We start from the raw sequence: 17,448 nt of genomic DNA, 5'->3' as shown, positions 1-17,448 counted from the left end.
CCAATTAGGTCTTCATCACATGTTATCATTGTTTTGGTATAGATGTTGATTCCATCTATATTTAACATCACCTCATGTGGACCATAAGCTTCTGTGTATCTGTTATCAACACGTACCGACTTGCTACCCCCTCGCGTGAGTAGTGCTTTCAATGCTCTAGAAGTCGCTTGTGGGCTTATTAAACTCAAGTAATCTGCGTACACATCAATGTGCATTATTGTCTGGTCGCTCGGTTCGCTCAAGTTTCTGGTTACCTCGTGGCCGCCCACTGTGATTATCGACATTATTCTAGCCCCGATTTTTGATATGCCGAATGGTTTTCCTGTCACCATCTTTACAGTGTTACAATTTCCAGTCTTTGTCGAGCCCGATACAGCCTCTGGTGCTGGCTTCGATCCAGTTAATGCTTCGTTGAAATTCTGCTTTTCGATCTCCTGCTTTAGTCGTTGTTCTATTTCTTTCGCTGCCAGATCCTGCTTCACTTTGTTGATGGCCTCCGCTGCCGCCTTCTCGTAATCTATTTCTGGGGCTTTCTTCGCCGTGGCCTCTGCTGCACTACCACATTGTGTTACAGTTTTCATTGATTTCGTTGGTAGCTCTACATTTGGTCCCTCAAGTTTCTTCGTCTCAAATTCACCTTGTCTGTTTCTCTGGTTCTGCACCGCTGCTAGCGCCAACTTGTGTTTCGGATGACTCTGATTCTTGACGGCTTCCCAAAACAACGGACAGTCCATCCTGAAGTGCCCTTCTTGGTTGCAGAAGAAGCATCTTGCTCCTATTTTGGTGATCAAGCCGCTATAGAACTCGTGTTCTTCCATCTGACTCATATCTTCCTCATCAAGTGCATATCCCAAACTCTTCATGCCCTGTTTGTATGTCGTGCAATCCGCCACATGATGATCAACTGACCCGCAGTTAGCACACGACCTGCGTTTGTCCATGTCATCTCTGGGCTTGTACCATGGCGACCTCTGTGGCTGACTCCCCCCTTGGGTGTTCCTGTTGTCTGAGTACGAGTATTCCATGGGTTTCATCAGCATGTATTCTCTTGACTTCTGCCTCATCTCTTCTGGAGTTGGCGCATTATCTTTCGACAATGTGTAATACGTTGCTAACATCGTTCTCAAGTCATCACTCTTTACCCCATCAATGAACTTTGAGGCTATGCTGAAGTTTCTTCTATTGGTAGATTCTTCTGGGTCACTCCTTCTTCTCAAGCTCTCGAGATCATCTAGGAACCTGTCTATCGATTCGTCATCTCTCTGTCTCCTTTTTTCAAATCGCATCATCGCTTGATGACCCTTCATGCCTGAGCCGAATCTATTCAACAGTATTTCAAAGATTTTGTCCGCGGTATCGCGTTCTTCTTCTTTCTTCGCAACCACGCATTTTAATGCCGTGCCTTCTAAATTGCTGAGTATGGCTGTGCATGCTTGTCTTTCATCGTTCAAGTTGTCCTGTTCTAGGTGTAATCTCATCACTTCCACCCAAGTATCAATGCATCCATCAGAGTCATCTTTGAATTCTTTTGGCTTTTTGAATGTTTTTCTGGATTTTCCCTCTCTTCTATCATTCGCGTCAGTGTTCCTCGTGGCGAAGGCCTCTAGAGTTCTATTCATCATCTCCCAAGTGCTTGCCCATGTCATAGCATCCGGACCTGCGTTGCTGTTAGCTGTTGAGTCCCCCGGACCAGTCGTTGTACTTGACGTTCCATTCTTCATGATTGTTTTAGCAGCTGTTGGTGCTATGCTCACCGTATCCCGGGTTAAGGGCAACGGTGTCGATTGCCGTTTGTTCCTTTGTGGTTCCACAAAGTCAACTCTGGTGCCTTGCGTGCGATCCGCTGCCGGTCTTTCTTGTGAGGTAGAATTTCTCAAGATTGCATCCAATTTCGCCTGTATTGCACACGAACTTTCGGCCTGATTTTTGCTCATTGTGTCCATTCTCTTTTCCAGGCTACCTAATTGGCTGTTGACATCATCATATCGGTTTTTCAACTGTTGCATATCTTTTTTGATGTTCCTATCTCGTTCTTCATTGGTGGCTTCTACCTTATCTGTCATCTCCTTGAGTCTCTCATCTGTTGCCTTAGCCAGGTTAAAATAACTATCCAGATACTCGTGTTTGTTGTATCTTAATTCTTTTCTTATCACTTCTCTGTCCTCTTCGCTGTGCTTCAGTTTTTTGTCGATCTGATTCAGTTTTGCCATCAAGTCACCTAGCTCAAGAGTAGCCTCTTCATGGTCAGCCGTCGGTCTGTCTTTGGCCGTAGCTTCTGCTTTAGTTTGTTCCTCTCTTGGATTTGCTTCTGTCGTCTTCGTGCTCACTGTCCCAAATGTTCGTGCTCTTTCAGCTTTTGGTTCTTCAGTCATGTTTTCTTTCGTTTTTATTCCGACCATCATCGCCAACTTTTCTGTAAAAGATGTCTTTTTTACTTGAGAGTCTTCTTTCACCGTTTGTTCGGTGTTGCCTATTGCATCTTCCACATTGTCTATTGGTGAGAACTCTATGGGTTTCGGGTTTGGTTCTTCTGCATTGGGCATTGGAGTTGACTCCGTCGCCATTTTCCTTGTTTCATCCACACTTTGATCAGGTGTCTCTAGATCAATCTCGATGATGGGTTCTACTCGTTCCCCTTCCGTGCCCTCTTTTGCTCTGTTCTCCGTTGTACTCCTTGTGCTGACCATATTAACTGAAAAGCTCTTCTTTGTTATCTTCGGACCCATCGATGCTGTTTTGCGTAGCGACGAATTATACTTTGTCTTTGCTTCGGTAGATCTTTTTTCAGCTACCGGTACCCTGCTCCGCCTCATTATTTACAATTGTTATTATTTACAGTATTATTATCTACAAAATTTCTACTCTAAAGTTAAAACTCTAAGTAAAAAGAAATTGACAATTCGCTAAAAACAATCTTTCTTAAACTCTTGAAAACTTTTATGTGTTAGGTTAGGATAGGGAATGTGTTGTTATAATTGGTTACTTCAACCTAACTTAGTACTCTTGTAGTACCCCCTTCCTAATACTGTTCCAAGACTTTCTCTCTACCGTCGCAAGACTATTCAGTGTTGTCCCAGTACTTCTTATTGGTATCCTCAGACCAATGTCCCAAGACCAACGTCCCTAGACCAACGTCCCAAGACCAACGTCCCAAGACCAACGTCCCAAGACCAACGTTCCAAGACCAATGTCCCAAGACTAACGTCCCAAGACCAACGTCCCAAGACCAACGTCCCAAGACCAATGGCCCAAGACCAACGTCCCAAGACTAACGTCCCAAGACCAATGGCCCAAGACTAATGTCCCAAGATTAACGTCCCAAGACCAATGGCCCAAGACTAACGTCCCAAGACCAACGTCCCAAGACCAACGTCCCAAGACCAATGGCCCAAGACCAACGTCCCAAGACCAACGTCCCAAGACCAATAGCCCAAGACCAGCGTCCCAAGACTAACGTCCCAAGACCAATGGCCCAAGACTAATGTCCCAAGACCAATGGCCCAAGACCAACGTCCCAAGACTAATGTCCCAAGACCAACGTCCCAAGACCAATGGCCCAAGACTGTTTCGTACCAAGACTGCTCTGGTCCAAGATTGTTTCGTACCAAGACTGCTCTGGTCCAAGACTGCCAAGGCTGCACTGTCCCAAGACTGTGTTGCCCTAAGACTGTCCCCAGACTGCAATGTCCCAAGACTTCTTCGGTACTGTCCCACGACTCGTCACTGAGTGTCTGGATATCGGATCTCTTTCTTCTTCGTTGTAGGGACTTCTTGGTTCACTGTACCTTGTACCACCACTCAAGCTCTAGTGAAAATTTTCCCAAAAACCCTCTGTTGATGGCCAAATGCTGACCCCCCCTTTTTTTTTTTTTTTAGCTACCTCTTTTTCAATGTTCCCAGCAATTGAAAGCCAAAATTTGTGCGCAGGTATCTTGTGATCACCTGTTTGTATAAAAACCAATCGCAAATCTTCGCCAAAATGCAACAATATATAAAAAAAAAATTTTAACCAGAAAAAATAATAAAACAGAGAAATCAACCCACCTAAAATCCAAAGGAGACAAATGTCGACCTTCTGTCGAAAAAAAATGTCTGGTACCTAACTGCCACGCGTTTTCCTCCCCCCACTAGCGATCTTATGGGGTATCACAAAAACTGTCTATATCCGTTCCCCCTTACCAATCCAACCAGCGTACCAATCTTAACTCGAGTTAAATTTTGGATATCCACCTATTATTACCAACGCGTGTTGATGGCTAATGTAACTAAATCAACGATGTCGATTAATTAGTTACTCTAATTTCCCCCTTTTTACAATTTACAACCGCCAACCTCTAACCTAACCAGCCCCCCTTTTAACCTCCCCCCTCTTTAGCCCCCCTCTTAAGCCGAAAAATCCCTTAAGCGCCGGGTGCTAAACCTCTCGAGAGAAAACCGTAGACCTGTTTCCAGGCCTGCTTGAGTAAAAACTGCCTCAAAACAATGGGACTCCGCTTATCCAATTTTACACTTATTTCCTGTAATGTAATGTGGATTCTAACGATACCCGTTGCTCGACTTGAGAACACCCCTGTGCGTCCTCTTGTAGTGGTTCTGTGCTGGTTGTCTCTGTTCTGCACTTGACAGCAGAACCACTTTCCCACTCGACTGGTCACCTCTTCCAATCAAGTCTCCTAGTGGTCCGTTTCGATCCTTGTGAACCACTTTCCCAATCGACTGGTCACCCTTTCCAGTCAAGTCTCCTAGTGGTCCGGTTCGATCCTTGTGAACCACTTTCCCACTTGACTGGTCACCCTTTCCAGTCAAGTCTCCTAGTGGTCCGGTTGGGTCGCAATCTATCTGAAAACCCTTAACAACGCCCCCCACTCGGGCACCTTGCTGAAGTCACTGGTTTAAATTGCTAGATTGATCGAAACGATCGGTCTTATAAAACAGTATGTGTATACTATTTAATTAATACAAAGGTTTGATCCAACTAATTTGGTATCAAAGTCACTGTCTTTTTTCGTTTTATGGTTTTTGTTCCTTTTTGTATTCTTTTTTGCTCGTGTTTTTGTCCCCCTAGTTGCCCCCCTTCACTCGGTTAGCTAAGCCTCGTTCGGAGAGCGTACCAGGAAGTTTTCTTGAGTTTTCTTAAAAAGCTATCACGGTACAACCGGAAGGTTTACACGTTCCCGCTGAACCGTACCACCGGTACTCTAGAATGGGCATGTAGCCCGGAGCTGTGTCAAGTGGGTTCGACTCCGTAGTCATGATGTCGTAAAAACACCCAGGAGCGCCATAAAAACACTCTGTAACATTCGTCTACTGCAGTCACACATGAGGCTTAAGAAAAATAGGCCCTATAACCATTGGCTCAAGAGTCAGGGACACTATCTCTTGTGTTTTTCTACCTCAAATCAGTCGGAGCCAATTCGGTTCGTTTGTGACATGAGACTACGACCCGTTACAGCTTAAAGGCTACTACTAAAATATCCCCCCACTCTAGAATTATGAACGTCCCTATACTTAGGTCTCTAGATACCCAAAATACATGAACGCCGTTAAAAACCGGGTCGGAACAATCCGCTTAGTTACTTTTTATTGGACAGTGGAACTTTGATCCATTTCAGCTGGATCAACCTAAAACTCGCCTTATCTCAACATAACTATCATAAAATACGCTCGAGAAATTTAAATTGAGAACTCACATGTCGATGCGCTTGAGTATGAGGAGTAATTAAAAGATGAGCAGCTCGAGAATCAAATAATATAACTAAATAAGTTTGACGCTAATTAGTTTTAACAACAGAAGTTAGTTCTGTCTCAAGAATCAAAGTTTCTGCATGAACCATCGGTACACTTGAGTTGTCCTCTCTTCCATTGAATGTTCACTCTGTTCCGTTCGAATAATCGTCCTTTCTCAAGTCTGTGTTCTATTCTCCTGTTTTCGGGATAAGACAGCTCTACTCTCTTATTATTTCGTGTCGAGAAATTGCGAATAACAATTTCCTGCCTTTTTCTTGAGTAGTTTCCCGCAATTGTTAATTCGGTCGTTCTGATTTTTCACTTTTTGTTTTCAGTTGGTTCGAGAAAACTGAGCATGACAGGCTCCATTCGAAATTTTTAAAATTAAAACTTCACTCCAAAATTACGTGTTTCTCAAGGTCAAACCTCCAGACATGACCGACTGGCACAAATTTAGCTTGTTATTTTTTTCTTGTTTCCTGATAGTTCGATAAAAAGCAAAGAAAAAAGTTTTTCTTGAAATCGACATCTGAGGCTCGAACTCAAGAGCTTAAGAAAAAGAGACCTTCGCTTCCGTTTTTACGTTTTTCATTCCTCTTTTGGTGCGCTTGCTCGATAATTGGATAAATTTAATGAATTGATTTATTATAAGATTAACAGCAATTATTTCAGTTCTAATTGCTTCAGTTGATTATAGTTTTTTTGCTTGTAATTTTTTTTTCATTAATTTTTTTAAAAATTTTTAGTTCGATATAAAGCAAAAAAAAAATGTTTTTTTTAAACTGCGAACAGTGAGGCTCAATCTCACAACCTTAAGATTATGAGATTTACGCTCTGCCGACTGCGCCATGGGCGCGTACATTCTTTGTTGGTTCTTCGACACGTTTTGTGTGTGTTCCCATTATTTCGGTGATCGCACAAAATTTTCGTTTTTTTTCTCCAAAAACTAATGAAAAATATCAAATGAACAGTTTTCATGTGAACGTCTCTTTTGCATTTGTTACCTTCTTTTTGCGCGACTGCGGTAAAATCTGATATTTTTAATGGGTTGATTTTTAATTGAACTAACAACAATAAATTTGGTTCTGAATGCGTTTGTTGATTATAAATTTTGCTTGTTATTTTTTTCTTGTTTACTGATAGTTAAAAATTCGATGAAAGCAAAGGAAAAAGTTTTTCTTGAACAGCGACCTGTGAGGCTCGAACTCACGACCTGAAGATTATGAGACTTACGCGCTGCCGACTGCGCCATGGTCGCATACACTTTTTGTTGGTTCTTTGACACGTTTTGTGTGTTCCCATTATTTCGGTGATCGCACAAAAATTTCGTTTTTTTCTCCAAAAACTAATGAAAAATATCAAATGAACTGTTTTCATGTGAACGTCTCTTTTGCATTTGTTACCTTCTTTTTGCGCGACTGCGGTAAAATCTGATATTTTTAATGGGTTGATTTTTAATTGAACTAACGACAATCAATTTGGTTCTGAATGCGTTAGTTGATTATAAATTTAGCTTGTTATTTTTTTCTGGTTTCCTGATAGTTCAAAGTTCGATAAAAAGCAAAGAAAAAAGTTTTTCTTGAACAGCGACCTGTGAGGCTCGAACTCACTACCTTCAGTAAATGAGACTTACGCGCTGCCGTCTTTGCGTTTTTCGTTCCTCTTTTAGTGCGCTTGCTCGATAATTGGATAATTTTAAAGAGATGATTTATTATAAGATTAACAGCAATTATTTCAGTTCTAATAGCTTCAGTTGATTATAGTTTTTTTGCTTGTAATTTTTTCATATATTTTTTAAAAATTCTATAGTTCGATTTAAGCAAAAACAAATTTTTTGATCAGCTGCGATCAGTGAGGCTCGAAATCACGACCTGTAGATTATGAGACTTACGCGCTGCCGACTGCGCCATGGTCGCATACATTGTTTGTTGGTTCTTTGACACGTTTTGTGTGTGTTCCCATTATTTCGGTGATCGAACAAAAATTTCGTTTTTTTCTCCCAAAACTAATAAAAAATATCAAATGAACTGTTTTCATGTGAACGTCTCTTGCATTTGTTTTTTTTTTGCGCGACTGCGGTAAAATCTGATATTTTTAATGGGTTGATTTTTAATTGAACTAACGACAATCAATTTGGTTCTGAATGCGTTAGTTGATTATAAATTTAGCTTGTTATTTTTTTCTTGTTTCCTGATAGTTCGATAAAAGCAAAGAAAAAAGTTTTTCTTGAAATCGACATCTGAGGCTCGAACTCAAGAGCTTAAGAAAATGAGACCTTCGCTTCCGTTTTTACGTTTTTCATTCCTCTTTTGGTGCGCTTGCTCGATAATTGGATAAATTTAATGAATTGATTTATTAAAAGAATAACAGCAATTATTTCAGTTCTAATTGCTTCAGTTGATTATAGTTTTTTTGCTTGTAATTTTTTTTCATATATTTTTTTTAAAATTTTTAGTTCGATATAAAGCAAAAAAAAATTTTTTTTTAAACTGCGAACAGTGAGGCTCAATCTCACAACCTTAAGATTATGAGATTTACGCTCTGCCGACTGGGCCATGGGCGCGTACATTCTTTGTTGGTTCTTCGACACGTTTTGTGTGTGTTCCCATTATTTCGGTGATCGCACAAAAATTTCGTTTTTTTTCTCCAAAAACTAATGAAAAATATCAAATGAACTGTTTTCATGTGAACGTCTCTTTTGCATTTGTTACCTTCTTTTTGCGCGACTGCGGTAAAGTCTGATATTTTTAATGGGTTGATTTTTAATTGAACTAACAACAATAAATTTGGTTCTGAATGCGTTTGTTGATTATAAATTTTGCTTGTTATTTTTGTCTTGTTTACTGATAGTTAAAAATTCGATGAAAGCAAAGGAAAAAGTTTTTCTTGAACAGCGACCTGTGAGGCTCGAACTCACGACCTGTAGATTATGTGACTTACGCGCTGCCGACTGCGCCATGGTCGCATACACTTTTTGTTGGTTCTTTGACACGTTTTGTGTGTTCCCATTATTTCGGTGATCGCACAAAAATTTCGTTTTTTTCTCCAAAAACTAATGAAAAATATCAAATGAACTGTTTTCATGTGAACGTCTCTTTTGCATTTGTTACCTTCTTTTTGCGCGACTGCGGTAAAATCTGATATTTTTAATGGGTTGATTTTTAATTGAACTAACGACAATCAATTTGGTTCTGAATGCGTTAGTTGATTATAAATTTAGCTTGTTATTTTTTTCTGGTTTCCTGATAGTTCAAAGTTCGATAAAAAGCAAAGAAAAAAGTTTTTCTTGAACAGCGACCTGTGAGGCTCGAACTCACTACCTTCAGTAAATGAGACTTACGCGCTGCCGTCTTTGCGTTTTTCGTTCCTCTTTTAGTGCGCTTGCTCGATAATTGGATAATTTTAAAGAGATGATTTATTATAAGATTAACAGCAATTATTTCAGTTCTAATAGCTTCAGTTGATTATAGTTTTTTTGCTTGTAATTTTTTCATATATTTTTTAAAAATTCTATAGTTCGATTTAAGCAAAAACAAATTTTTTGATCAGCTGCGATCAGTGAGGCTCGAAATCACGACCTGTAGATTATGAGACTTACGCGCTGCCGACTGCGCCATGGTCGCATACATTGTTTGTTGGTTCTTTGACACGTTTTGTGTGTGTTCCCATTATTTCGGTGATCGAACAAAAATTTCGTTTTTTTCTCCCAAAACTAATAAAAAATATCAAATGAACTGTTTTCATGTGAACGTCTCTTGCATTTGTTTTTTTTTTGCGCGACTGCGGTAAAATCTGATATTTTTAATGGGTTGATTTTTAATTGAACTAACGACAATCAATTTGGTTCTGAATGCGTTAGTTGATTATAAATTTAGCTTGTTATTTTTTTCTTGTTTCCTGATAGTTCGATAAAAGCAAAGAAAAAAGTTTTTCTTGAAATCGACATCTGAGGCTCGAACTCAAGAGCTTAAGAAAATGAGACCTTCGCTTCCGTTTTTACGTTTTTCATTCCTCTTTTGGTGCGCTTGCTCGATAATTGGATAAATTTAATGAATTGATTTATTAAAAGAATAACAGCAATTATTTCAGTTCTAATTGCTTCAGTTGATTATAGTTTTTTTGCTTGTAATTTTTTTTCATATATTTTTTTTAAAATTTTTAGTTCGATATAAAGCAAAAAAAAATTTTTTTTTAAACTGCGAACAGTGAGGCTCAATCTCACAACCTTAAGATTATGAGATTTACGCTCTGCCGACTGGGCCATGGGCGCGTACATTCTTTGTTGGTTCTTCGACACGTTTTGTGTGTGTTCCCATTATTTCGGTGATCGCACAAAAATTTCGTTTTTTTTCTCCAAAAACTAATGAAAAATATCAAATGAACTGTTTTCATGTGAACGTCTCTTTTGCATTTGTTACCTTCTTTTTGCGCGACTGCGGTAAAGTCTGATATTTTTAATGGGTTGATTTTTAATTGAACTAACAACAATAAATTTGGTTCTGAATGCGTTTGTTGATTATAAATTTTGCTTGTTATTTTTGTCTTGTTTACTGATAGTTCAAAATTCGATGAAAGCAAAGGAAAAAGTTTTTCTTGAACAGCGACCTGTGAGGCTCGAACTCACGACCTGTAGATTATGTGACTTACGCGCTGCCGACTGCGCCATGGTCGCATACACTTTTTGTTGGTTCTTTGACACGTTTTGTGTGTGTTCCCATTATTTCGGTGATCGCACAAAAATTTCGTTTTTTTTCTCCAAAAACTAATGAAAAATATCAAATGAACTGTTTTCATGTGAACGTCTCTTTTGCATTTGTTACCTTCTTTTTGCGCGACTGCGGTAAAATCTGATATTTTTAATGGGTTGATTTTTAATTGAACTAACAACAATAAATTTGGTTCTGAATGCGTTTGTTGATTATAAATTTTGCTTGTTATTTTTGTCTTGTTTACTGATAGTTCAAAATTCGATGAAAGCAAAGGAAAAAGTTTTTCTTGAACAGCGACCTGTGAGGCTCGAACTCACGACCTGTAGATTATGTGACTTACGCGCTGCCGACTGCGCCATGGTCGCATACACTTTTTGTTGGTTCTTTGACACGTTTTGTGTGTGTTCCCATTATTTCGGTGATCGCACAAAAATTTCGTTTTTTTTCTTCAAAAACTAATGAAAGATATCAAATGAACTGTTTTCATGTGAACGTCTCTTTTGCATTTGTTACCTTCTTTTTGCGCGACTGCGGTAAAATCTGATATTTTTAATGGGTTGATTTTTAATTGAACTAACGACAATCAATTTGGTTCTGAATGCGTTAGTTGATTATAAATTTAGCTGGTAATTTTTTTCTGGTTTCCTGATAGTTCAAAGTTCGATAAAAAGTAAAGAAAAAAGTTTTTCTTGAAATCGACATCTGAGGCTCGAACTCAAGAGCTTAAGAAAATGAGACCTTCGCTTCCGTTTTTACGTTTTTCATTCCTCTTTTAGTGCGCTTGCTCGATAATTGGATAAGTTTAATGAATTGATTTATTATAAGATTAACAGCAATTATTTCAGTTCTAATTGCTTCAGTTGATTATAGTTTTTTTGCTTGTAATTTTTTTTCATATAATTTTTTGAAAATTTTTAGTTCGATATAAAGCAAAAAAAAATGTTTTTTTTTTTAAATTCGAACAGTGAGGCTCAATCTCACAACCTTAAGATTATGAGATTTACGCTCTGCCGACTGCGCCATGGGCGCGTACATTCTTTGTTGGTTCTTCGACACGTTTTGTGTGTGTTCCCATTATTTCGGTGATCGCACAAAAATTTCGTTTTTTTTCTCCAAAAACTAATGAAAAGTATCAAAGAACTGTTTTCATGTGAATGTCTCTTTTGCATTTGTTACCTTCTTTTTGCGCGACTGCGGTAAAATCTGATATTTTTAATGGGTTGATTTTTAATTGAACTAGCAACAATAAATTTGGTTCTGAATGCGTTTGTTGATTATAAATTTTGCTTGTTATTTTTTTCTTGTTTCCTGATAGTTCAAAATTCGATGAAACCAAAGGAAAAAGTTTCTCTTGAACAGCGACCTGTGAGCCTTTAACTCACGACCTTAAGAAAATGAGATCTACGCTTCCGTTTTTGCGTTTTTCTTTCCTCTTTTAGTGCGCTTAATTGTTTTTTTTATAATAAGATTAACAGCAATTATTTCAGTTATAATTGCTTCAGTTGAATATAGTTTTTTTGCTTGTAATTTTTTCATATATTTTTTTAAAAATTTTTAGTTCGATAAAAAGCAAAAAAAATGTTTTTTCTTAAACTGCGAACAGTGAGGCTCGAACTCACGACCTTAAGGTTATGAGATTTACGCTCTGCCGACTGCGCCATGGGCGCGAACATTCTTTGTTGGTTCTTTGACCCTTTTTGCGTGTGTTCCCATTATTTCGGTGATTGCACAAAAATTTAGTTTTTTTCTCCCTAAACTAAAAAAAAATGTATCAAATGAACTGTTTCCATGTGATCATCTCTAGCATTTGTCACCCTCTTTTTGCGCGACTGCGGTAAAATCTGATATTTTTAATGGGTTGATTTTTAATTGAACTAACAACAATCAATTTCACTCTGAATGGGTTAGTTGATTATTGATTCAGCTTGTTATTTTTTTCTTGTTTCTTGATATTTCAAAAATAGATAAAAAGCTAAGGAAAAAAATTTCCTTGATCTGCGACCTGTGAGGTTCTAACTCACGACCTCATGATAATGAGACTTACGCGCTGCCGACTGCGCCATGGTCGCGTGCCTTGTCTGTTAGTTCTTTGACTGTTTTTTGTGTCTGTTCCCATCATTTCGGTGATCGCACAAAAATTTAGTTTTTTTCCTAAAACTAAACAAAACTCAAATGAACTGTTTTCATGTGAACATCTCTTGCATTTGTCACCCTCTTTTAGCGCGACTGCGGTAAAATCTGGTGTTTTTTATGGGTTGATAATTATTTAAACTAACAACAATGATTTTGGTTGTGAACGCGTTAGTTGATTATAAATTTTGTGTGTTATTTTTTTCTTGTTTTTCGATGTTTCATAATTCGATAAAGAGCAAAGGAAATTTTTTTTCTTGAACTGCGACCTGTGAGGCTCGAACTCGCGACCTTAAAATTATGATTCTTACGCGCTGCCGTTTTTGAGTTTGTCGCCTTTTTTTTGCCCGCTTGCTCGAGAGTCCAATATTTTTGAAGAAATGACTTAGAAATAATTAATCAAACAACAGTTATAGTTTTTGCTTGTATTTTTTTTCGTATTTTAAAAATTTTTTATAGTTCAATATAAAGCAAAAAAAAATTCTTTTTTCTTAAACTGCGACCATTGAGGCTGGAAGTCACGACCTTAAGATTTTGAGACATACCCTCTGCCGACTGCGCCATGGTGGCGTACCTTAATATTTTTGAAGAATTGTTTTATTATTTAACAAACAACAATTATTTCGTTTCTAAACGCTTCAGTGGATTATAGTTTTTGCTCGTAAATTTTTTCAAATTTTCAAACAAATTTTAAGTTCGATATGAAGCAAATAAAATAGTTTTTCTTCAACTACGACCAATGAGGCTCAAATTCACGACTTTAAGATTATGAGACTTACGCGCTGCCGACTGCGCCATTGTCGCGTGCCTTGTTAGTTCTTTGACTCTTTTTGTGTCTGTTCCCATCATTTTGGTGATCGCACAAAAATTTAGTTTTTTCCCAAAACTAAAATAAAACTCAATGAACTGTTTTCATGTGATCGTCTCTAGCATTTGTCACCCTCTTTTTGCGCGACTGCGGTAGAATCTGATGTTTTTAATGTGTTGATTTTCAATTGAACTAACAACAATCAATTTCACTCTGAATGGGTTAGTTGATTATTGATTCAGCTTGTTATTTTTTTCTTGTTTCTTGATATTTCAAAATTAGATAAAAAGCTAAGGAAAAAAATTTCCTTGATCTGCGACCTGTGAGGTTCTAACTCACGACCTCATGATAATGAGACTTACGCGCTGCCGACTGCGCCATGGTCGCGTGCCTTGTCTGTTAGTTCTTTGACTGTTTTTTGTGTCTGTTCCCATCATTTCGGTGATCGCACAAAAGTTTAGTTTTTTTTCCTAAAACTAAACAAAACTCAAATGAACTGTTTTCATGTGAACATCTCTTGCATTTGTCACCCTCTTTTAGCGCGACTGCGGTAAAATCTGGTGTTTTTTATGGGTTGATAATTATTTAAACTAACAACAATGATTTTGGTTGTGAACGCGTTAGTTGATTATAAATTTTGTGTGTTATTTTTTTCTTGTTTTTCGATATTTCATAATTCGATAAAGAGCAAAGGAAATTTTTTTTCTTGAACTGCGACCTGTGAGGCTCGAACTCGCGACCTTAAAATTATGATTCTTACGCGCTACCGTTTTTGAGTTTGTCACCTTTTTTTTGCCCGCTTGCTCGAGAGTCCAATATTTTTGAAGAAATGACTTAGAAATAATTAATCGAACAACAGTTATAGTTTTAGCTTGTATTTTTTTCGTATTTTAAAAAATTTTTATAGTTCAATATAAAGCAAAAAAAATTTCTTTTTTCTTAAACTGCGACCATTGAGGCTGGAAGTCACGACCTTAAGATTTTGAGACATACCCTCTGCCGACTGCGCCATGGTTGCGTACCTTAACATTTTTGAAGAATTGTTTTATTATTTAACAAACAACAATTATTTTGTTTCTAAACGCTTCAGTGGATTATAGTTTTTGCTCGTAAATTTTTTTAAATTTTCAAACAAATTTTAAGTTCGATATGAAGCAAATAAAATAGCTTTCTTCAACTACGACCAATGAGGCCTAAATTCACGACTTTAAGATTATGAGACTTACGCGCTGCCGACTGCGCCATTGTCGCGTGCCTTGTTAGTTCTTTGACTCTTTTTGTGTCTGTTCCCATCATTTTGGTGATCGCACAAAAATTTAGTTTTTTCCCAAAACTAAAATAAAACTCAATGAACTGTTTCCATGTGATCATCTCTAGCATTTGTCACCCTCTTTTTGCGCGACTACGGTAAAATCTGATGTTTTTAATGTGTTGATTTTCAATTTAACTAACAACAATCAATTTGGATCTCAATGCGTTTTGCTCGTTTTTTTTTGTTTCTTGATAATTCAAAATTCGATGAAAAGCAATGGAAAATTTTTTTCTTGAAATCAACCTCTGAGACTCGAACTCATGACCCTAGGTCTATGAGACTTACGCGCTGCCGTTTTTGCGTTTTTCATTCCTTTTTTGGTGCGCTTGCTCGATAATTGGATAATTGAAAAGAATTGATTTTTATAAAATTAACAGCAATGGTTTCGGTTCTAAACGGTTCCGTTGATTATAGTTTTTTTTTGCTTGTAATTTTTTCACATTTTTTAAAAAATTTTATGGTTCAATAAAAAGCAAAAAAAAATTCTTATTTCTTAAACTGCGACCCGTGAGGCTCATACTCACGACCTTACAATTATGAGATTTACGCGTGCATTGGTTGTTGGTTCTTTGACACTTTTTGTGTGTGTTTCCATTATTTCGGTGATCGCATAAAAGTTTATTTTTTTCTCCTAAAACTTAAAAAAATATATCAAATGAACTGTTTTCATGTGAACGTCTCTTGCTTTTGTTACTTTTTTGTTGCACGACTGCGGTAAAATCTGATATTTTTAATGGGTTGATTTTTAATTGAACTAACAACAATAAATTTGGTTCTGAATGCGTTTGTTGATTATAAATTTTGCTTGTTATGTTTTTCTTGTTTCCTGATAGTTCGAAATTCGATGAAAGCAAAGGAAAAAGTTTTTCTTGAACAGCGACCTGTGAGGCTCGAACTCACGACCTGAAGATTTTGAGACTTTTGCGCTGCGCCATGGTCGCATACATTTTTGTTGGTTCTTTGACACGTTTTGTGTGTGTTCCCATTATTTCGGTGATCGCACAAAAGTTTATTTTTTTCTCCTAAAACTTAAAAAAATATATCAAATGAACTGTTTTCATGTGAACGTCTCTCGCTTTTGTTACCTTTTTGTTGCACGACTGCGGTAAAATCTGATATTTTTAACGGGTTGATTTTTAATTGAACTAACAACAATACATTTGGTTCTGAATGCGTTTGCTGATTATAAATTTTGCTTGTTATTTTTTTTCTTGTTTCCTGATAGTTCAAAATTCGATGAAAGCAAAGGAAAAAGTTTTTCTTGAACAGCGACCTGTGAGGCTCGAACTCACGACCTGAAGATTTTGAGACTTTCGCGCTGCGCCATGGTCGCATACATTTTTTGTTGGTTCTTTGACACGTTTTGTGTGTGTTCCCATTATTTCGGTGATCGAACAAAAGTTTCGTTTTTTTCTCCCAAAACTAATAAAAAATATCAAATGAACTGTTTTCATGTGAACGTCTCTTGCATTTGTTTTTTTTTTGCGCGACTGCGGTAAAATCTGATATTTTTAACGGGTTGATTTTTAATTGAACTAACAACAATACATTTGGTTCTGAATGCGTTTGCTGATTATAAATTTTGCTTGTTATTTTTTTTCTTGTTTCCTGATAGTTCAAAATTCGATGAAAGCAAAAAAAAAATTTTTTCTTAAACTGCGACTATTGAGGCTGGAAGTCACGACCTTAAGATTTTGAGACATACCCGATGCCGACTGCGCCATGGTGGTGTACCTTAATATTATTGAAGAATTGTTTTATTATTTAATAAACAACAATTATTTCTTTTTTAAACGCTTCAGTGGATTATAGGTTTTGCTCGTAATTTTTTTCAATTTTTTAAACAAATTTTGAGTCAAATATGAAGCAAATAAAATGGTTCTTCTTCAACTACGACCAATGAGGCTCAAATTTACGACTTTAAGATAATGAGACTTACGCGCTGCCGACTGCGCCATTGTCGCGTGCCTTGTCTGTTAGTTCTTTGACTCTTTTTGTGTCTGTTACCATCAATTTGGTGATCGCACAAAAATTTAGTTTTTTCCCAAAACTAAAATAAAACTCAATGAACTGTTTTCATGTGATCGTCTCTAGCATTTGTCACCCTCTTTTTGCGCGACTGCGGTAGAATCTGATGTTTTTAATGTGTTGATTTTCAATTGAACTATCAACAATCAATTTGGATCTGAATGCGTTAGTTGATTATAAAATTTGCTCGTTTTTTTTCTTGTTTCTTGATAATTCAAAATTCGATAAAAAGCAAAGGAAAAATTTTTTCTGGAAATCAACTTCCGAGGCTCGAACTCATGACCCCAATTATATGAGATTTACGCGCTGCCGTTTTTGCATTTTTCATTCCTCTTTTAGTGCGCTTGCTCGATAATTGTATAATTGAAAACAATTGATTTTTATAAAATTAACAGCAATGGTTTTGGTTCTAAACGGTTCAGTTGATCATAGTTGTTTTCATGTGATCGTCTCTAGCATTTGTCACCCTCTTTTTGCGCGACTGCGGTAGAATCTGATGTTTTTAATGAGTTGATTTTCAATTGAACTAACAACAATCAATTTGGATCTGAATGCGTTAGTTGATTATAAAATTTGCTCGTTTTTTTTCTTGTTTCTTGATAATTCAAAATTCGATAAAAAGCAAAGGAAAAATTTTTTCTGGAAATCAACCTCCGAGGCTCGAACTCATGACCCCAATTATATGAGACTTACGCGCTGCCGTTTTTGCATTTTTCATTCCTCTTTTAGTGCGC

General features: G+C 37.2%; 1 protein-coding gene and 1 non-coding gene across 5 annotated transcripts in view; one reads left to right on the top strand and one right to left on the bottom strand.

Moving 5' to 3' along the window:
• The window catches only part of LOC134842621 (2-Hydroxyacid oxidase 1-like), a gene marked incomplete at its 3' end in the record, with an annotated part of 199,554 nt that overhangs the window by 158,373 nt on the left and 23,733 nt on the right, over window positions 1-17,448 (top strand).
• Window positions 6,913-6,985, bottom strand: Trnam-cau (transfer RNA methionine (anticodon CAU)). Its single transcript has one exon. It is a non-coding gene; the product is annotated as a tRNA-Met (tRNA).

This window comes from Symsagittifera roscoffensis, chromosome 1, assembly GCF_963678635.1.
Source record: "Symsagittifera roscoffensis chromosome 1, txSymRosc1.1, whole genome shotgun sequence".
NCBI lineage: Eukaryota > Metazoa > Xenacoelomorpha > Acoela > Convolutidae > Symsagittifera > Symsagittifera roscoffensis.
This window is presented reverse-complemented; position numbering and strand designations above follow the sequence as displayed.